The following is a 22,974-nucleotide window of genomic DNA, read 5'->3' as shown; positions in this document are numbered from 1 at the left end:
GAGATGCGAGCCGTTCTTCACGGGTGTTCAGAAGAGCAGTTTCCGTACCCCTGGATGCTCGGAATCCAGATTGATGGTCGTGAAAACCACCAACAAATTTGTCGTGTGAGTTGAGTTGGGGCTTCTTCAGCAGTTTCCCCAGGATGGGGGTGATGGAAATAGAGCGGTAGTTGGCAGAACAGGTAGGGTCTGCTAATGTTTTTATTTTAGGAGGTTGCACAAATGGAAGTGCTTGAGGAGAAGGGGGAAGATCCAGTGGCAAAAGAGTGATTGCAGAAATTAGCAAGTGTTGGGGCTAGAGAGACAATGTTGTCCTTGATTGTTCTGGATGAGCAAGGGGAAACCTGTTTAGAAGAGACATTCATGGAGCGGACAACTCTGGTAACTTCTTCAGGTGTGATGGGGAGAAGGAGGAGAGGGGCCAAGGGAGGCAAGGGGGTGTGGGAAGGGTTGGGAGGGTGAGTGACAAGGGAGTTCAGGATGTCCTGACTTTTGGTGGCAAAGTGAGTGGCCAGTTAGTTGAAGCGGGCCTCGGAGGGAGACAGGGAGGAGGAGACTGCAGAAGGGTTGGCTAGTTCACTGCAAATCTTGAAAAGTGTTGTTGGATGCACCGGAGAGCTGTGCCTGTGTGTGGGCTCTTTTATTGGCACGGATGGAGAGTCTGTATTGCCTTTGGATCAGAAGGCAGGCCAGTTTGTCAGAGGATGAGCCAGAGGTTTGCCAATTCCATTCCACCGCTCTGCACTTTCGTTTCAGGGCTGCAAGATCGGAGTCATACAAGGTGTTACGCTTAGAAGCAACATAGACTATGGCACCATAGCTGCCCCTCTGACAGCTCTGACATCACCTAACCAACCTAAGAATGTTCATTGGATTGAAGACTGTCAAAGGGCCTTTGATGGCTTGAAGGAAAGTATGTGCGGGACACCTTTGTTGTGTGCTCCTGACTACTGCAAACCCTTTATTGTACAAACTGATGCCAGTGACACAGGAATTGGAGCTGTCTTGTCCCATTTTGACAACAAAGGTAGAGAGCATCCCATAATATTTATCAGTAGGCAACTGAAACCTAGGTGGGCCACTATTGAAAAGTAATGCTTGTGTGAGCCTTAGGCATCTTCAACCTGACCTTACTAGGTCTACCTTCAAGGTCATAACTGACCATGAGCCCTTAAAGTGGTTTATGCAGATGAAGGGTGAAAACCATAAACTGCTCAGGTGGTCCAAGGTGTGTTGACCGTCTAGATGAGGGTAACAATCTTGTGGCAGATTAGTCCACCCTAACCTAAATCTGGGGGGCGATAGTGAATCTGAAAAAGCTTCAGAGGGTCAGGACCTCCTGGTCCTTGTCCTGCCTCTGCTCTGCTGGTGTTTTCTGTTTGTTTCTTCTGTACAGGAGTCCTGTTTGGACTCCTAGCAATGCAGCTCTTCGTTATTACATTTTGGTGAACAGTACCCATGTGTACTGTTCACCAAAAACCTGCAGAGTGCGTGCTGGTGGCACCAGCTTCCCCACCATGGCAGCCACCCTCTGGAATTCTCTTCCACCGCACACCAGACAAATTGACTCTCATACTGCCTTTCGCAAGGCCATCAAGACCAGTCTCTTCAAATAATTGTGCATGCTTTTTGGTCCGCAACCTAGGAACTCTGCCCATGTAACACTGTATTCATGTCTAAGAACACTTTTGGGGCGGCTTTTTTGTAACCCTTAATCAAGCCTTCCTACGCACCGTTTACAGCGCCTCAATGCCCGCGGGCTGCAGTTGCGCTTTACAAATGTAAAAAAATAAAAAAATAAAATATATAATACTGTTATATCGTGCCTAAGTGTGTTTGTTATGTTTATCAGTAAAGGAAGGAGATGTGTTGTGATGTGCTTGTCTATGCATGTGAGAGCTGGTGATGTCATGTGGAGTGTTGCCTTGTGAATGTCGGAATGGTTACCCAAGGATTCCACACACAGCCAGTTAGAGCTCCCCAGCCTGGGTGATGGGAGCCAGTGTTATGTCCTGTCCACTTATGTATATAACTTCATGTAACTGTGACTTAAGTACTTGTAATAAACATATAAGTAATCCCAAGAAGCCTGGAAGTCACTCCATAACATTGGCAACGAGGATGGGATTAAAAAGAAGAACATGCGAGCTAGAAACTGAAGAAAGTGGAAGAAGCCTGCTACTGGGGGTGCAGGAAGAAGTTGGACTAGAAGGACAACACTGCCCCAACACAAGTAACACCCATCACCCAGGGCATCAAAAGGGAGGAAGGAAGCCCTGTATAGGAAGGATCAGCTGCCCATAAGGTGGAGGGAGAGCTGGGTCCTGGGGCTGAATAGAGGAGCAGGGCCTTGAAAGGAAGCTCAAGAAGGGAGCTAGGCCTTTAAGAGGAAGAAATCTGTGTGAACCTGTTAAAATAAACCAGAAGTGTTGTCTGTTAAGTGAGGATAAAAGGAAGGTTAAAATGACACCTGGGCCCTTAAACTGAAGAAGGAATGCCGCCCCATTAGTTTAAGAAACTTGTAGATTAAACAAAGCTCGTAGTGAAGAGGACTCCCATGAGAGAGGGAGGAGCTTAGGAGCTGTGGGCAAGAGAAGACAGCTGAGGCCATGACCAGCAGGGACTCTTTGTGGTAGGAAGGTGTTCCTGGGGTATGGCGTTCTGGGCGAAGATGTCGCCTGTTAGAGACTGCATTGCAAGTGTGAAGTACTGAGGGGTGAAGAAGAAAGCTGCACAGTGATGTTTCCATTCACCAGTCAAAGTATCATTCTCCAGTCAAGCAGTGCAGGGATGTGATGCTGTATACCCTCATATGAAACCAAAAGTAAGATTTGGGGAAAGATGTGAAGCCCTGTAAGCATCCTGCCGTGTAGGAGTTTAAGTCTGCTTTGAGTTCAATAAGTGGGACTTGGAGACTGTGAGACTGCAGACAGTGAGTGGAGGGGTTCCCCAACAAGCCACTACGATGTTAAGGAAGATTTTTGAAATGACAGTCTGGAGTGAGCAGCGAGTATTGGCTCTGCATGTCCTAAGCGCAATGTGAACTAAAGGTTAGACCCAGGCAGCGCTAGTCTGGTAGCGTATGCTCAGGGAAAGGGATGCAGGGAAAACTGCCTACGTGCTCCTTTGTTTTCAAGGATTAAAAGCAGATCGTGTTTTGGAAGCAGTGAACCGTTTTAAAATATTGAAGTTGAAGGGCGGCATGTGCTGGGTCGAGGTACGTGGCATGAGTGATGGTTGGCTTATGGAGATCAGCATTGCCCCGAGGCAGAAGTGTGACTGGTGACATCACAGCTGGTCTAAGGGAGTCAGCGCTGCCATAGAACTCCAGATTCAAGCATTATGTTCGTATTAGAATTCACTCACCATGCCAGATTCCAGCTGGTATCCGAAGCCGCTAAAGGAGGCAGGATGAAGACTAAAGGATTTTATGAGGAAAGAACCCTGGGATGGGCATTGCTGTGCACAGGAAGAGGAGAGCTGAAGGCACTGGGCCGTTCCGTAAGATGAGTGAAGAAGCCTAAGTGCGTTGTGGGGTGAGAGGAGAGAACCCCTTACGAATCATCTTCACAGTGTGCCTACGGTTTTATGGGTATTATCCGGCTGAGAAATGTAGAGTGCTGCTGAGCACGTCAGTGAGTCGAAAAATCAGACAGGAATAAGAGCGCAGTAGGAAATCTGAAGTCCAACATAGGATTTCCCAGGACGTCATTATTGTTGTCATGAGTGTCGTTCCTAGTGAAGGGAATGCGGCAAATTGGGGTTATGGTACATCAAGGTGCTGCGACTGCAGAGGAGGCACAAGGACCGTGTTTCAGGTGATGGATGCAGTGTATCATTTTATGTTTAAGTGATTATGATGGTCACAAATCTGGTCTTTCAGAAGATAACGTTGGACATTCAGGAGCAGCAATGTGTATCCTTTAACTGTTTTTGCATTAAGTTTGTATTACCAACCTAGTTTTGTAACAGATTAAGGATTGGTAAGCATGGGAGGTGCACAAGAAGTTTGTGTGTGGATATATGCGTGCAGGAATTGAGGTTAAAATCTAAAATGTATTAGATTTAACACATTTGAGGAATTTTAGGTTCAAAAGGACTCATTTGGACATTCTGAACTTGCACAATTTGCGTATACATTAAGTTTGTGTTACCAACCGAGTTTTGTAACAGATTAAGGATTGGTAAGCATGGGAGGTGCACAAGACGTTTGTGTGGTGGATATATGCGTGCAGGAAGTGAGGTTAAAAGCTAAAATTTATTAGATTTAATGCATTTGAAGAATTTTAGGTTCAAAAGGACTCATTTGGACATTCTGAACATGCACAATATGCGTAGATGTGTGCGAGTCAGTAGAGGAGTGTGAGAGAGGTTAGCGTAACATTTGAGGGATTGCAGAGTAGGCTGCAGTGCAATATGGACATGTAGGAATTAATGCGCATATTTTTTTGCTACACCATAAAGGCTGTGTACGCAAATGTCACCATGAAGTTGAGTTGTTAGGCAGTGTAGAAACAAGTGTTTGTGGGTGAGGGCCACAGAGGTGCAGGGACGTAGCATATCAGAGTGATTGTGGGTAAGTGCCACAGAGATGTAGGGTGGTACATAAACTGCCCATGGATTTTAGGAAATGTAATTATATAATTTGCTATTGCTTTAATGGCGACAAAAGAAGTATATATATTGTGCAACATGGATTATTAGGATGGTAATTTTTGCAAAATGGTAATGCAAAATGTTGTTTTATGTGACGCATGTATGAAATGGGCGCACATGGGTAAAACATGTGTTTTGCTAAGAGTCAAAGAGGTCGAGTGTTGGGTAGCACCCAGAATGGTAAAGCATGTGTTTTGATAAGAGTCAAAGAGGTTGAGTGTTGGGGAGCGCCCAAAATATATATTGTATGTGGGTGAACGTGCCACACGGGTTTGGAGGTAGCGACTCCAGTGTATATGTAAGTATGAGTGTGGTTGAGTGAAACCACAGCTGTATGGGTGGTAGAGCCGCCATTAAACTAGAAAAATGTGGTGAGTGTGCCACAGTGGTCTGGACAGTAGTACATCCAGTTGTGCAGGGTAAAGGTGGAGAGCCTGCATGACCATTTGGTATGTTAGAGGTGTGTGTGGTTAGGAATACCACAGGTGTAGCTGGGAGGTAGCGCCTCCAAGCATACTCTACTTCCCTCTCAAGCATAGCAGTGAGAATGTATGTGAGTTGGGAGGTAGCGTTTCCAAGCATAACAGTGAGAATTTATGTAAGTTTTCATCTCTCCATAATAAGATGCATTCATGTTCACTCGTTGTTCTAATGTGGCTTCATGTGTGTAGATGAGGAGATTCATTTGTAGTATCATTCTCCATTAAAAGGGAGGTTTTTGAGAGATGCAAGGTTTGGGATGTTATGAAATAGTGTAATGGGTGAAGTAAGGTGCAAGCGAGAGTGAGTCAGAGAAGATGTGAAAGTTAGTCAGAGAATGATGTGAAATGGGGTAGCGCCCATAGTGTGTGTAGCCTGTGGATGTGCCACAATTAAGTGTGATTGGAGGTAGCTCCTCTGCCAGAGTATTTGGAGGTAGTGCCTCCGCCAGTGTAATTGGAGGTAGCACCTCTGCCTGAGTATTTGGAGGTAGTGCTTCCACCAGTGTGTTTGTAGGCAGAGTCTACGCCAGTGCATTTGGAGGTTGCGCCTCCGCCAGTGTAATTGGAGGTAGCGCCTCTCCAGAGTATATGGAGGTAGGACCTCCTCCAGTGTAATTGGGTAGCGCCTCGCCGGGGTCCCAGTGTAGTTGGAGGTAGCACCTCCGCCTGAGTAATCGGAGGTAGCGCCTCTGCCTGTGTAATTGGGGGTAGGGCCCCACCAGAGTATGTGTAAGTAGCGCTTCAGATTGTGTAATTTGGTAGCGCCGTGCCAGAGTATTGGGAGGTAGCACCTCCGCCAGAATATTTGGAGGTGGTGCCTCCGCCTGAGTAATCAGAGGTAGCGCCTCCGCCAGAGTGATTGGAGGTAGTGTGTAGTGCCTCCACTAGAGTATTTGGAGGTAGCGTATCCACCAGTGTGATTGGAGATATCACCCCAGATGCATGAAGGTGTAGGTGGGTTTGTAGGGATAGTGGCCTACAGCAGTAGGGAGAGTGTCCCTCAGAATTGATATTCCCCATGCTGGTGATGGATGTGGAAAGGAGGGGAATATGCTGTGGTGTGCTTGTCCGTGTGTCTTGACATTTGAGAAGAAGGGAGATATGTTGTGTCTGTTTGATGTATCTGTGTGGGTGCAGTGTGTATCAGTAAAGGAAGGAGGTGTGTTATATTGTGCCTAACTGTGTTTGTTATGTTTATCAGTAAAGGAAGGAGATGTGTTGTGATGTGCATGTGAGAGCTGGTGATGTCATGTGTAGTGTTGCCTTGTGAATGTCGGAATGTTTACCCAAGGATTCCACACCCAGCCAGTTAGAGCTCCCCAGCCTGGGTGATGGGAGCCAGTGTTATGTCCTGTCCACTTATGTATATAACTTCATGTAACTGTGACTTAAGTACTTGTAATAAACATATAAGTAATCCCAAGAAGCCTGGAAGTCACTTCATAACAGATACCCTTAGGGCACCCATGGTAGGGGTTCACCCTTGTACCCCTAGTGTATATTTTTGGACACATGTGTGATGCCCACATAGCAGAGTCTGGGCTGGTGGCAGCTGCATGCTGACTTGACAGTGGATCTGGGTATCTTAAATTTTTTGAGATACCCAGGCCCTGCCATAGGAATCAATGGATTCCTACACAAAGGCAAGATGGCCACTGTAGCCTTTTGGTTTCTTTTGCCTTTACCCTTTGTTTCTTAAAGTCTGGAGAAGCCCTGGCTTTGTTCCCTTCCCCTGAATGGCTGTTGGGTTGAAGGACCATATATGGCTCCGGGGCTGCCTCCTGCAAGTCTTGCTGTAGCCTTCCCAGGGACTGCTTGTTTGGGATACACCCTTGGAGCAGAGCATATATGATTATAGTATGTTGTCAAATCACAGTATGCACTATGGGTGTCTGGTGTTGGTTGTGTGATACAAGGCCTGCGCCAGCCCTAACTGAAACTGGAATCAATGAGGTGTAGTGCTCTGAAAGGCTGTAGAATTTGCCCAATCAACACTCTGTGTTTTTTGTCTCTGGTTTTGGGTGAATGGCCTGATAGCGTGTGAGTCCGATTGGGTGCTGCCTGCATGAATGCACTTGTGTTTGATTGGCTGGCTGAGCTTGGCTCAACCTGAGTGAATGGGAAGTGTTTTGTATATCAATGGGCCCCTCACTCACCTATTCGTCAGAAGCTAAAGTCAGAAACCTGAAGCAAGAAGCTGAAGTCATCTGAATCTTGCATCCTGGGTCCAGATGGAGGAAGAATTCTGTGGCTGCAACTCTTCTCCAAATCCAAAGGCTGCTGTTCTGATCCAAGGACTGAACCAAAGGAGACATGGAGGCGACCTCTTCTTGTTGCTAAGATCGGATCATTATGCAACTGCTGCTCTTCACGCAAAGGGTCCTGGAAGCCTGCCGTCCGGAGAAGGGCTCTTCATGGGTCCAGAAGAGTAGTGCTTGGACAACTTGAAGCCAAGAATTCCATCTGTGTTAGCCTGGTTCTAGAGGAGTGTTTGTGACCACTGGTAGCCAAGCTGCTTAGTATCGCCCAGAAGAGGGATATACTGGCATGGTTCTGCCTGACACCCCAAGCTACCAAAATTCCATCAACTGAAGAGTCCTTCAAGGGGCGCTGCTGCCATGACATCTATCCATTTTCCACACAAGAGAAAGTCCATGCTCGCTGTCTGCAGAGGAGTGTCGGCCGATGGGTTTCTGTCACGTCCCGGTTAAATTGGAGACTACCATGGCATTTGTCAGAGCGCTATCTGGCACGCAGAGCCCTTTGAGACTGCAAGTCCCACAACTCCCGCTATTTGTAGTCACGTGACACACACGCACTACGTTGTTGTGTTTCCTTAGTTTGTGGACCGTATTTAAATACCGTCTATTTGGAGATCGAGGGCTCCTAAACTGTTGTTAGTTACGAGCTTCTGTTTCCGGACTCCTGTTTAATTACCGATTACTCGGCGCTCGAACCTTGAGTCTTTGTCTCTGCCTTGCCCTTGTCTGTCTCCCGACGCCTGCCTCCCTCGACTGCCTCCCTTGGATTATGCAAACCCGGCTACTCATTATTGACCTCCCATTTCTGAATCCTTAGGTTTTGGTGACCAGATATCCCGAACATTTCTGTAAGGGAACTAGCGTGAGGTGAACGCTCGCTTCCCTGGTCATATCTTTTTTCTTGTCTGCTACTATTATTTGGCCAAACACTTTGAACACTTTTTTTGGAACGCTTTGCTCCTTTAACACTGGATTGCTTTGAACATTTTTTGGGACACTTTGCTGCTTTAACACTGGATTGCTCTGAACACTTTTTGGGACGCTTTGCTGCTTTAACACTGGATTGCTTTGAACACTTTTTGGGACGCTTTGCTGCTTTGACACTGGATTGCTTTGAACACCTTTTGGGACGCTTTGCTGTTTGAACATTGGATTGCTCCTGGGCACCTTTTGGACGCTTTGCTGCTTTAACATCATTGTTCCTGGAATACTGGCACACCCTTCCTTCACCATACACCCTCCTTGCTTCTACATTCGATACTAGTAGGTTACTGGTATATTCTCTCTACGGAGCAGGTAAGAGTGGATACTTGTGGGCAGTGTTGGCTGTTTGTTTTCCGGCACTACATGGCTGCATTTCCTGAACAATTGTTTTGTTCTTTGTCCCTCTAGCTCTGACGATTCTGCTCCTGCCTTTTCACTCAAGCCCCCGGCCTGCCAGGTGTATTGAGCCCTGTAGGCTGAGCTCTTGGGGGGGAAGTCTTTGGCACATCACCATAAAGATTTCATATTCCCTGAGTGAAGGTAACTTCCCTAAAAGAGTGGGGAGGTATTATCTGCAATGACTATAATACACTCACTGAGTTGTGACAGTTTCCCACCAAAAGAAAGCTGAAGAAGATGTCCCTGGGGTCCAGACTTGGTGAGGGTCCATAGTCCAGTCCAGCGGTCCTGTCGAGGTCACCAGAAGCCATCCTGAGGTACGTGCAGCGGCTACAGCAACAAAGAACCAAAAGACGGTGAACTCAAAATCCCAAAACACAAAACCAAGTTCTGTGACTGCACTCGTCGCCACTGAAAGTCATGAACGACCACCAAAGGACTTATCTTCTTCATCCAAGCCTTGTTGAGAGCCACAACAGGTTTCGTCATCGTGGTACATTCACAGCCGGCATACCAAGGCAATATCTGAGAACAATGCCACAAACTTGCATTGCTGCCTTTCCAACACTGCTTGGTTCCCTTCCTCTGCTCGAGTCTGACATCCCAGTGATTTCTTCTTCCAGCGAGGGTCCATCCTTGAGGGCGCTCATTGTGAAAAACCAAGCAACTCCACTACTTTGCCTACGAAGGCACCAAAGGTACTGGGATGAGGAATAGCATCTTCCATCCTCAGGATTCATCCAGTGGTCCCACATTCACCTTGGATCCTGTTCTCCTTTGGCTTCCCAGGTACTTTGGGGTAATGAGATCTGTGGAAAGAGAAACAGACTGTTAATGAACATATTTGGACTGGGCTGTAATATACCACATAAAGTACACCTTAACTTGTCCTTAAGGTTGACCAGGGGTGGGGATCCTCACACAGTAATGCACTGTTGATCTTAAAGATTGCATTCTGCCAATGTTCTGAATATTGCCTGCCTTCCTACACTAAAGTATATGAAGTTACACAATGCTTAGTAATGCTCATGCTTTTTTAATAACTGTCAGCAGTTGGTGCTTTTTCACTGAATCTAAGTTATTGTGGTACCATCCAGACATATTACACAGCCACGGTATGGCTGTGTAGTTATGGTTAAGTTGCTGTTTCCATAGGAAGAGCACTTTTTGGGCGGCTTATAACTTCGATCCTCCAGGATTAAGCCTCACCAAACTTTGCAAAACAAGTATATGTCCCACTCTGAATTATTTTGCAAAGTTTGGTGAGGTTTGCTCCGGGGGGGCAAAGTTACAGGGGGGTCCCAAAATTTCTTTTTTCCCATAGATATAATGGGAAAAAACTTTGCTCACACCTACCGCCCAAACCGCTAGACGGATTTACACCACATTTGCGCCAGGAGCAGCGGCTTGGTCCCGAAAGCGTGCTTTTTTTAATTTGGTGTAAATCCGTCCAGTACTTTCTTTTTAAATGACCAAAATGTAAAGCAAAAAAATTAGTGATATTTATGTCCGTGCTGCGGACTCACTTCGCTGTTCGGTCCGTGGACTGGCCTTTGATTGGCTGCACTGTCCACAGACTGGCCTCTGAATGGCCCGATACATTTGCTGACTTTTGCGTGGTCCGCAGACACAGGGACGTGGCCACAGATTGGATTATGAGAAAACGTGAAATGCGTGAGTTTCCCTGAAATGCCCCCCATCTTGGATTTGCTGACTTTTTTGGGGTCCGCGAACAGCACGGTGAAAACATTTTTTTTAAAAAGCAGCGTTTCACTTGTCAAATTCGACAAACAATCTCTGGGGATGTGGGGGTGGTATGGATTGGATAGGATATGGCCATTAGAAGCCAAAAAACGGGTTGTTTCACCCCCCCAAAGTCTGCGAACACTCTGGATGTCCTGGGGCAGTCCTGTGGTGTTCGCGGACACTTCAGATGTCCTAGGACATCTGTACCTATTCCTGCATTACAGGGTTTGGGGAAAAGCAGTTTTTGGATGGCTTACAACTTTTGCGCCACTCAATGAAACTGCATGGGATTTTGCAATTTTATTCTAGAACTAATGAATGATGGTTTTGCAAATTTTTTTGGGATTCTGTCAAGAGGGGGCAAAATTAGAGGGGGGTCCCAAAATATTGTAAAGGCATATAAATGTGATGTCATTTGACGAATCTGCACAACATTTAGCAAAACGATTTTGGATCTAGATATAAATGGTTTTCTAGAGTTTGGTGGGATTTTCTCAAGAGGGCGTGAAATTAGAGGGGGGGTCTCAACATTTTTTGATGTCTTATAACTTTGTTGCTATTTGACGAATGTGGACAAAAGTTTTGAGAAAGATTATAGACCAAATCTTCAATGTTTGTGTAAAGACGGAATGGATTTTGTCGAGTGGGGGCTCAGTTATATGACTATTGTATGTACATACATTTTGACACTTTTAAAAAAAATAAAACATGGGCGGATTTTGAGGAAACTCGTGAGGAGCATTGGCAAGGACATTAAAGCATGATTTTGCAAATGTGCCCGTGTTTTATTTTTTGACAAGTGTAATAATGTAGGTACAAAAAATAGTTATATACCTTTGGTGACTGAGGTATAGCGTGTGACGGTGGGCAGTAGCCAGATTGTCTGGGTCATGGCATAAGGTTATGACACGGACAATCTGGCTATTGGCCATGACCGCTAGGGACAAAAACTGGTGTTAAAGTGGCTATGTCTTCCTGGGACTGGCTATGTGGTAAAGTTATTCGAAGGAAGGATAGGTTTCAAATGGAAAAAAGTGTTTGTGGTAATATGTTCATAGGGTTTTGTGGGCTGCCATGGCAAGGGAAGAGGGGCTGCGTACGGAGCCCCGCCTCCTCTTTACATGTTGGCTGTCTTGGAAAAGGATTTTCCTTCCTACAGCGGGACGCGGCAGGCGTCCCACTGTAGGAAGAATAATCCTTCCTTCTTACAGCGGGACGCTGCAGGTGTCCCGCTATAGGAAGAAAAATCTATGTTTTAGCACCCTGGGTTCCCGCTTTGAGAACCAGGGTTGCTAATGGCCTTTATCCACCATTTCAGGGGCTGCAATGGACGATAATGGTCCATAGCCCTCCTTATTTATTTATTTATAACGCACCAATGCCCGTAGACATCAGGCTGTGTGGTTACAGTATTTGTTGATGAAGATGAGGTGGAGGAAGACAGCTTACTACTTGCTGAGAAAGGAACAACCTTTCTGAGAGCATTGCAGTCATTGGATTTGGTGTGGTGGCGCATCGAGGTGGTCCCGTAGGAGTACTGTCCAGGTAGACTACGACTGAGTACAAAATTGCACTCGGTGCATTTCACTTTGGTAGCTTTAGCCTTCAGTAAACTCCCAACAGTAGCAAAGAACTGGTACACCCATTCTTGGTGTTCATCGATCTTGGTGCTAGAAGTAGGTACTTCCTCTACCTCATCTTCTTGGTCCTTTTCATTGTCTTTGAAAGTACTGCACTTTTTTTGTTGTGAAGGTCCTCCAGCTGGTGGGCATGGTGGCTCTTGGGGAGGAGGGATGGCAATAACTGATGCCATTTTTAAGATAAATAGCAGTTTTGATAAATTTCTTCCAAGTATGTACTGTGTACTAGATTGGTAATGGATAATGAGTACGAAAAGGTGTAGGGGGTGTGCTAGGGAAATTTTGAAGTTGAAAGTTCCTAGATCAGTAGAAAATGCAGTTCCGAACTGTCTGCGAAAGACGGTTCCAATTGTGCAGTGCAGACTGTTTCTCGGCAGAGTTTTAAGGTGATACTTTGTAAATTGGACACAAATATTGTTATATTTGGTAAGTATGATATTAGTAAGTTGTAGCAAAATAGCAAGCACTGGTAAAAACCCATGAAATTCACTGAAAAAACATTGTTAAAGAGACGTTATGGTTAAGTTGGACTGATAAAAATCTATGAAATTCAATGAAAAAACTTTGTTAAAGGGACGTTATGGTTAAGTTGCACTAATAAAAACCTATGAAATTCAATGAAAAAACTTTGTTAAAGGGATGTTATGGTTAAGTTCCACTAATAAAAACCTATGAAATTCACTGAAAAAACTTTGTTAAAGGGATGTTATGGTTAAGTTGGACTAATAAAAACCTACGAAATTCAATAAAAAAACTTTGTTAAAGGGATGTTATGGTTAAGTTGGACTAATAAAAACCTATGAAATTCAATGAAAAGTTATATAAAAAAACGGTGAATGCTTCTGTATCAGACTTTTCCATATTGTGAAACATGTACTAAGTAGCTAATAATGCATCAGTTACTACATATTTCTAATAATACACACAAAACATAAATAGATTACAATGCATACAAATATGGAGCTTATATATGGAGAGTAAAGTAAGCAAACAAGAGGCAGTATCATTAGCCACTGTGTATAATCTACATTATTGTATTCACGGACAAAAATGATTGCTTTGTTTCAGGCCTGCTTCTTCCCCTATATATGTACATCATAATATGCGATTATATTCTTAGGAAAGTAGTGTAAGAACATGTGAGAATAGCAATATCTATAAATGTAATACCTTTTGAAAGTTAAGTTTCTGACTGTCAGTAGATAAATCCACCTGGCCTAGATATGGCAGTGAACAAAAAGAAGGGGCTAGATATGTGATGTCATCAGTGATGTCATCAATAATATTTGTGATGTCATCTTTGATGTCCTGGGTGTGAGTATTAGCAGTGCACTTTGGTGGCGCGAGTTATGGTTGCTTAGCTTACCATAACTGGCAAATTTCAGGGGGTTTTCGATTGTACTTGTAACCATAACGTCCTTTTAACAACTTTTTTTACTGAATTTCATAGGTTTTTATTAGTGCAACTTAACCATAACGTCCTTATAACAAAGTTTTTTCATTGAATATATATATACTTGCCATTATTAGGACAGTTATATTATGTTATGTTAACCAAATTTATTAAAGCGCATGTACGACCGGAGGCATCATGGCGCTGGAGGCATGAGGAGAGTTTTAATGATGTGCCCAATTCTAAAATAGCAATGTCTTTAATCGCTGATGAAAAGCAAAGTGGTCTGTGATTTCCCTCAAAGCAAGAGGAAGGGAATTCCAGGCTTTGACAGTGTTGCCTGAGTACATAGTGTGTTATTTATTGCTATATATATTTACTTGAACCTTATATAGAATAACTATGCTAGCAATAACATAGTGTGTGAACATTTCTTTGTGGACTCACTGTACCCAAAACCTAGTCTGCATCACCTCCCTTGAGTCTCAGTCTTGGTTGCTCATCCATTGCTACCATTAGAGAACCTCAGCTGGGGTACTCTGTGCCTATACTCAACCATCTATGGGGCGGACGTACAGATACCCCACTTCAGTCTTTACACCTGGCTCCAGTGCAGCTAGGAAAGTGCAGTCTTTGTGTCAGGAAACAGAGGGCAGGAGGCACACAAGCATGTCTGAGTGTGAGTGAGGGAGACAGGTGCGCTCTGCATGCAAACAAAAGCAGGGCAAACACCAGAAAGACACAAGCTTGAAAATGCAAACTATGTGCCTCTCATAGCAGGTGCCATATCTGTCCCTCATGTAGGTTATCATTACTGAAGCAGGGCAGACAGCAAACAAGAGCAAAGATATCCCCTAGGGAGATGGGACATCTCAACAGGAATGTTCTTTCAGGAACTACACTCCCCACGAGCCCGCGCAAGTTCCACAAGCATCGGGAGGCTCCCGGGCCACGCCCACATCAACGTGCATGTGCGTGCAACAGAACCGTCCGTGCTCAAACTTCCAGAGAGAGCAGATGTGTTTTGGGGAGCTCCGCTCAGGGAAGAAACTTCCAGCGAGGCCGAACCCTGCCTAATTCACACCACTCAGGTTAAGAGATAAGTAACATCGCAGTGTTATCCGCTTGATGTGTACACTAACTGCATGGGGTAATTAACCCGCTAACCACATGGGGAAAACTTTGAACTTACTTGAATGTTGTATTGACTCTGAACGCTCTTGCTTAGGAGAGGGGCTTGACTCAGAAACTCCTCACGTGTAGCAGATGATATAGTGCACATGAGAGCATAATATGCTACAGCTCTGAAGAGCATTTGCACCGCCTAATGTTATTCCTTTTTGCGGTTTGGCGCACGCAGACCGTACCAGTCTCCACCCGCTCAGGACATTGCAGCAGGACACAGACTGCAAAACGAAGCTAAGTGCACATTCTAAACTGTGTTGTTAAAGCTAGTGTAATTTAATGCAATGTCAGTACGCTTAGTATCTCATAGTTAGCTAGTACTATGTTCATGTGTTATTTTCATGCACAAACCCAGCGAGGCAACTACTACCCTCTACTCATCCAAATCCATGGACCCTAAACCTCTTTCCCCACGGGGGGTTGCGGCAACTCTGTGTAGCCACTAATGCAGGTGCCAAGAGACCCCTGGGGGGAGGAAGGAGTATGTGCTACCATTGCGTGCGACTGAGACCTGACACCTTGTTCCACAGCAGTTCACCCAAATGTTCCCAGGGGACGGTTAGGGGACATTGTTCTCCTCTACCTTGATTGCACTGAACCCGAACATGCAACTGACTAAGCCAAACAAACCCCCTTGTATTCATATGTGTCACAATATGCAGCAGTATTTTGCAGGAAGTCATTGGTTGTTAAGGCTTGTTCAAACATTTTCAATGGGCCTGATTCATGGAACGTTTTCCTAGGGGATTGCACATTATAAAATACTTCCATGAATAAGGCCAAATGTGTGTCTGGATTGTCTGCCTTTAGTAACCAATTACATATCGGTCTGCATAATGGGTATGAAATGCAGTTGTGTATTTATGTAAGGATTATGGGCCTCTTAATAAACAGGTTAGTGCAAGACTGCAATTTGAGATAGTTAGAAAGTGATACCAATGGCAAGTGAGTGCATCACTAATAATTTGTACACTAAAACTAGCATCAACGAATGTAGGAATTAAGCGATATGAAGAAATATACACTGAACACAGGCACTCATACAGAAGTCTACACTGCCCCCTGTAGGAAAATATCCACCTAGGAGGGAAAGCATGGGCCTCATTACCAGGCTGGCAGAATGGGTTTAACGGCACCGGTAATGGTGCCGGTGCTGTTAAACCCACTCCGCCCTATTGCGAAGTTCCCTCGCGGGACCCGTTAAGGACGTCTGGTCAGACTAGACATCCTTACCGGGTCCCGCGAGGGGACCAGGGAGCTAACAACGGCTCGTTATTAACAGGCCCGTTGTTAGCTCGCTCCCCATTCCCATTGACCCTATGGGGCTCAAATGGGAATGGGGATTCATTTTTACCGGGTCCATGCAATGGGCAATTACCGGATCCGCCAAGGTCGGCATCACCCGGTAATTGCCCATTCCATGGACCTGGTAACATTTTATTACCGGCGGCCCCATGAGTACCTACACTAAAACACATGGAGAGAAAATTAAACATGACCACAGAAACAAGATATGTACATTAGGTGATGCAGGAACATAACACATAGAATATCCTGACATTTATTATGAATGCACCTGAATTTAGATATCCAAACCACGGCCAATAATCCATTCCCATAACAAAGAGTTCAGACGTGCACATGATCACGGAGCAAGAAGCCAAGAAGCACGTCCCATGAAGTCACAGAGGCACATCATGAGAATGGAAATTGGAGGGACACGTTTCCAACGAGAAGTCACAATATTGATTGTCCATTGAACAGTCACAAGGGTGAGAACGGTAAGTCAGAGCCAACCTTTTGAGTCTGATGGGAAAGGATGTAAGAATTCTTTTTTGTTGCCACACTGTGTACACCTCACAGTTTTATTTGTCAAGTAAAGTGGGAGCGGCCCACTGCAGAACATTGTAAGCAGCATAGCCAATTGGCAGTCACGTTGAATGTGGAATATTTTAACTTGCCAACGGTCCAATCCAAATCTGTGTGAAAGTAGATGACTGCAATATTAGATCATTACCATGAAGTAGCTGTTAAAATGGTCACAAGGAATAGGAAAGATCAATCAGGCTAGGTATTGCATAGAATCGCCTTTAGATCAAACAAGGCTGTCCAATCAACAAAGGTGAAATCATATAGATCTTAAAACATTGTAAATGCTATGATGTCACACCCTTCTACTCAATCAGCCATTTTATAATGTAAATTTGAATGATTTGTGTATTATTCCCAGCTGCAGTTGCATGTAATAAACTTTAGTTTTTCTTGCTTCCATGCACGCTTTATTGGCTCATTGGATTATTTTCATACATAATTATGTTGGGCCTTACTATACATTTGGTGACCCAACTGACGTGACCCCAGGATTTCTCCAGAGGCCCGGATTTCCTCTGCCGCATCGTCCTGGGTAAGCGTCACCTGCCTGCAGGGAGCAGAGAAACTGTGCAGACTACGAGAAGGCTAGCATGTGCCGGGATTATCCACAGGCTTGCCTGATCACTGAAGACTGTGGCGACACCCCCAGGTTTGCAGGTCTTCTTGAGGAGGAGAGACCACATCGGAGCTCGGGAGAGCATAAAGAGTGACATATATGTGAGGCAAGAACAACAGACAGGAGAGTGAGTATTGAAATGAGAATGAAGTGTGTGAGGAATGAACCACGTGGTTAAGACGTTTTGATTTTTAGTAGAAATAGAAGAGGGCTCCCACAGTGAGGAGCTCTGACATCACAGAAGTAACAATAGTGGATATTGAAGTGTAACATCCCTCAAAGAATGGGAAGTTCTGCACTAGCGAGGACTGTATCCCTCCATTCCGAAGGTAAGGAAATGAGAGGAGGAAGAAAAATAATAAATTGTGCATATAAGTGTTGATTATTTCTGACTATGTTGTATAAATAACGTGTAGATAGAAAAGGTGTGATTTGATCAGAGGCAAAAGCAGTTTGGTTTGAGTGTGGAGAGTGGGCACAGAGTATGATGAGAAGAAAGTATTGGGAGAGGGAAGATTGTGTTGGGATATTGTTGTTGTGAAGGGACGCACAGTGAATTACATTTTTGTTTGGTGTTTATGAGGGAACTCGAGGGTGCACCGTAGGGGGCAACCTCAGAAGATCTGTTTCCTTGACTTTTGGCATTTTAGTTTATTGTGATAGAAAGTTTTTGGCCACTAAGTCACTGTGACATTGTCATTGTTTAAAAATGTGCACACCAGTCGAACAGGTGGCAGGTGATCCAATTAGCAGAAGTTTGTTTTTTTCACTGTTGAGGCACAACCAGTTTTCTGCCATCCAGGTTGGGATGGTGGAGTATATGGAGTTAAGGGTTTTCATGTCGGACTCATAATCACTGGTAAGGGGGATGAGGATCTGCGTGTCATCATCATAATTAGTGTATGTGATGCCACGCGCATCCAGAATGTTGAACAGTGGCCTTGTGAACAGGTTATAAAGGGTAGGTGAGATGCAGGAGCCCTGTGGGACTCCGCATTTTATGTCACCTGGGTGGGCACAGGCTGAGTCAGAGAAGACTCGCAAAACCCTTCCCTGGAGAAACGAGGTAATCCAAGCAATGGCCTTAGGGGAGAAGTTAGCAGTGGAGGAGAGATGATGACAAAGAGTATTATGGTCCACCAAGTCAAAAGCTGTGGACAAATTGAGGAGCAGAAGGACAGCAGGTTTGCCTGCATCTCTGAAATCGTTCATTTGCATTTTTGAGATCTAAAAGTACAGTTTCGGTACAGTGTCCCAGCCGGAAGTCGGAGTGCCGGAGGCCAAGAAGGTTGTTCGCCTCAAGGAATTTTTGGACTTGCAGATAAGCTGCCTTGTCAAGGATTTTTAATAGAAATGGGACCATGGTGATGGGTCTGTAGTTCCCTGGGACCGTTGGGTCAAGTGCGGGTTTCTTAAGGAGACAGCGTACCCATGCTTCCTTGAGACCAGTTGGGACATGGCCTGACTAGAAGGAGGCATTGATAAAGGCTGTACGGAAAGGGGCAAGGGTAGGGGGGACAATCTTAGATGAGTTGAGCCAGACAGACATCCCCTTTGCAATGGGAAGGTTTAATAGATTTAAGCAGGGCGATGACTTCTTGTTTGCTCATTTCCTTGAAGGTGAAGGGAGGGGATTCACCAGACGTGCTACTGTGTAGATTAGATCTTTGGTGGCTAAGTGCCTGTTGATGAACGAGGATTTTGTTTTGAAGAGTGTGAAGTTTGTCAAGCATAGCAGATTGGATACTATTACACCAGTCTTCGTCCTTGTGGAGAGTCGGCGGGGTGTGTGTGTGCTTGTTTCAAACTCTCTGAAGACAGCAAAAATGTCTTTGGTCCCTGATTTGGCCTTTGCTATCCTAGTATTAAATGAGATGGCTTTGACTTTGATTATGGCGGCTTTGTAATCTTTGGAGATAATCTTAAAAGCTAGCATGGAGGAGTCATTAGGGTTATCTTTCCAGTGGGAGAGTGCTGTCCTTTTCTTGAAGTGTAGCTCTTGGGGGAACCAAGCATTGGAGTGCTTGGTATGCTTAGATTTCCGTAGGGTGAGTGGGGCGATGGTGTCAACTGCTTGGGTGATGATGGATTTGGAGGCACTAGCAAGAGTTTCTGTGTAGAGGTAAGGAGTGAGCTTTTCCTTGGTAAGCTGACGAGAGCTTCTGGTGAGTGCCGGAGGGAGGGGAGTCAATTGCTTAGGGGACCCCTTGGTAGTATTGAGATCAAGTTGAATGGAGTGATGATCATACCAAGGAATAGGAGAAATGTCAGTGACCATGAGGGAGCAGTTATGGTGGGAAACCCAGTCAAGGGTGCAACCTTTAATGTGAGTAGGCTCCGAGATAGCTTGAGTGAACCCTAAGGTAGATAAAGCTTTATCAAGGGAGGCTGCTTGGAGTCATTCGGGTCGTTAAGGCCTAGGTTGAGATCTCCCACGAGAATGGATTTGGTAGTTTCTGTCAGGTTATCAGAGAGAGTGTGAATCAGGGCATCTTGGAAGTCCGAGACTGACCCTGGTGGTCGATAGACAGCATGGAGGGCAATGGTACAGTCAGGGAGGAGTTAACTTTAAGAAGGTAATCACTATTTAAGCCGAGTTCCCCTTCCAACCTTCTGATTGGGATGGTCTCCTTGGCAATAAGAGCTATCCCTCCACCTTTCTGAAGAGGGCAGTCTTTCCTAAAAATAGTGTAGCCTGATGGGATGGCGTGTGCCAGGGCTGGGCTGGACGCTTCGTTAAGCCCGGTTTCACTAATTATCAAAAGGTCAATGTTGCCACTGATGATGAGGTCATGAACGTCCAGGGCATGGTCAGGGAGAGAGTGCGAATTGATGAGGGCGCACCTAAGAGGGGCAATAGGTGAGGCCCTGTGAATGATGATTGCAGTCGGTGTGGCATTCAAAGGGACAAGAGGTGGTGAAGGAAGCAGCAGTGAGGTATCCTGTGCCATGACAGGGACAGGCATGGCAACAGTGGTGGAAGGTGTTGACATAGGAATATTCAACGTGGCAACAGAGGCATAATCAGTTACAGGCAGTGTGGTGTTGGCTAGGGGTATGAGGACATGTCCATTCAATGCCCCAATATTGGCAGTATTTGGCATATGCAGTGCAAAATTATCAGTATCTGGCACAGGCACAGCAGAATTGTCAGTACTTGGCACATGCAATGCAAAATGATCAGTATCTGGCAAGGGCGAAGCAGAATTGTCAGTACTTGGCACAGGGAATACAGGAATAGCAATATTTGACATATGCAGTGCAGAAGTATATGGCATACCCAAAGAAGGATTAACAGTACTTGTCATATGCAATGCAAAGTTATCCATATTTGCCATAGGGAAAGTAGGATTGACATCAGGTAGTACCAGGGGGGCATACCATGAGGCATTTGAGGCAGATGGTAGCATATGTGCATACATAATGGTATCAGGGGGAGCAGCCAAGCTTACCAGGGTAGAGACGGGCAAAGTCGGTGTTGAGAAGTCCGACGCTGAGGGTGACGACTGTAGGCAGCCTTGTGCCCTAGTGAATGGTTCAGGAGACAACATGTCTTGACTGGATGAAGGGGCAATGGCAGCACAACTTATGGTTGAAGTGTTGAGTTCTGGAAAGGGCTCTGAGTGTGTGAAGGGGGTGCCTGACAGGGTTCCCTATACCAATGTCACGTGGCATGCTACAAGTGTGCCACTTTTCGAATATGCATGGCTGTGGGCCGTCGGCTCATGAAGGTTCTTTAGAGGGGATGTACACCTAGCTCCTAGTCACGCGTTCCTTTTGTGAAGAGGCAGGTGGTCGGTGACAAGTGGGGTGGAGATGGTACGCACACAGAGGCGCGTACTTCTAACGGCTAATAGGGCCAACATGGACGGGTGCAGGGTAGAGGCAGGGCCCACCGAGACAGCACAGGTTTGGAATCGGGGGGGTGCTTCTAAATGCAGCATGACCCTTACCTTGAAAAGATGGGCAGACTTGATACGTTGCAGCACACAGCAACGTCGAGCCGCGGAGCTGCAGAGAGGGAGACTGTCCTTTTCTCCTGGCCATTCAGTGTTGATGGTTGCCGTAGCAAGCACGACAGACATCTTAAAAGGCTGTTTTTCCTGGCCTTCTCTGCTCGGCTTCGCCTGCCGTTGCTCCCCACCTCCATTTAAAGCAGGAGGAGAGAAGCGGGCAGGGTGGAGGAGCCAATCCGGGCTCGTTGGGCATTCTTCAGTGGTGATGGTTGCCGTAGCAACCACAACAGCCATATTGGAGGCTGTTGTGGCATCGTGGACTGCAGCGGACACAGCGAGCTCTGTGGAACACTCCGGTGCTCCTTTTTCCAACCGATCAGCTGTTGGAGGTAAAAGCTGAAGCTCCCCTTGCAGCGCAGTTGCAGAGAGGGAGATTGGCCATTTCTCCTGGCCTTCTCTGCTCGGCTTCACATGCTGGTGGTCACAGTGGCAACACTAGATTAAATAGTAACTTTCATTTTTTATATGGCTCCTTGACTATGCTCAGTCTATCCCAGTCATTGGTGAAAATGTTTTTGCTCATCCGATTGAAAAAGATTTGCACACCGCCACAGATCTCAAACAGTTAATTTGGTGCATTACAATGTGGATTTGTCATCAACCATCACCCATTTCAGTGGTGTCTAATAGACGGCGATTGTGTATGTGCACATATTTACACTGAAAGAGATGTACATTTTTCATCAGCAGTAAGCCTCATTAGCTAGCACAATAGCAATGAGAAAGTACACAATTTCCAAAAAATTACAAAAAATCAACAACTTAAATTAGCATGTCAAGCACTGCCTAATTTACATCCACCTGCAAAGACAATAGCATTTCTAAAATGTAGGTGACTAAATTCTAAAGGGGTAATTCCAAGTTTCCCGGTAAGTCGCTGTAACTACCGCTGTTTACTGGCAAACTCGGCTTATTGTTTCCAGTGCCCGATATCCCGGTATTACCAGGCTACTACGGGTGGCGGAGTAATGGTATATTCCCATTCCCTTTGTATGGGAACCAATGAAGCACCAGCACCTTTGCCAACGGTGCCGATTCTTCAGTGATATTTCTGCCGGTAGGGTCTGCTGGTAGTTCACTGTCCCAACCGGCATACTCAGAGTAATCCGGTCCGGAACCAGTCCTGCAGCTGGTAGTATGGCTGTTTTACTGCCATTTATTATGGACTGGATTACTCATAATCACCGTCCAGACCGTGCAAATATGCCTACCTGGTGGATATCAGCAATGGCGACCTTCATGAAAAATCATGGCGGATATCGTTAGAACAGATTCGTTTTGAGCAATCATTTAAACAACACGTGCGCGATTTTAGGACCCAGGCATATCTGCAGAGATCAGAAGACTAATCCCACAGGTAGGCCAGAACAGAAACTCCACTTCGACGTTTCCTTGTGGTTTTGCTGCACTCACATATGGCGTTTGGTGCAAACTGCACAGAATGCCCTTTTGCATATGTTTCTCATGTCCACCCCACTCCTCCTCACCACGTCACTTCCCCCATGACGTCTCCCCCAAGTGTGGCTTGCCTTAAAGGGGCAGCCACTCATAACAACAGCCCCGGACAAATGTCCTTACAAGTGACTTAACCTGGCCAATTGGCAACATTGTCAACACTCCTCCACTAACCTGGGAGGCCTCCTAACGTTCCTCTGTGGTCTTCCTCGCGGCTCTGGGTGTGGGCCGCCGTCAGCGTCTTGCTCAGGGTTGACCTGACTTTGAAC

The sequence above is a fragment of the Ambystoma mexicanum genome, chromosome 7q (genome assembly GCF_040938575.1).
Source record: "Ambystoma mexicanum isolate Mex_15411 chromosome 7q, UKY_AmexF1_1, whole genome shotgun sequence".
Taxonomy (NCBI): Eukaryota; Metazoa; Chordata; class Amphibia; order Caudata; family Ambystomatidae; genus Ambystoma; species Ambystoma mexicanum.
Note: the sequence above shows the minus strand (reverse complement) of the source record.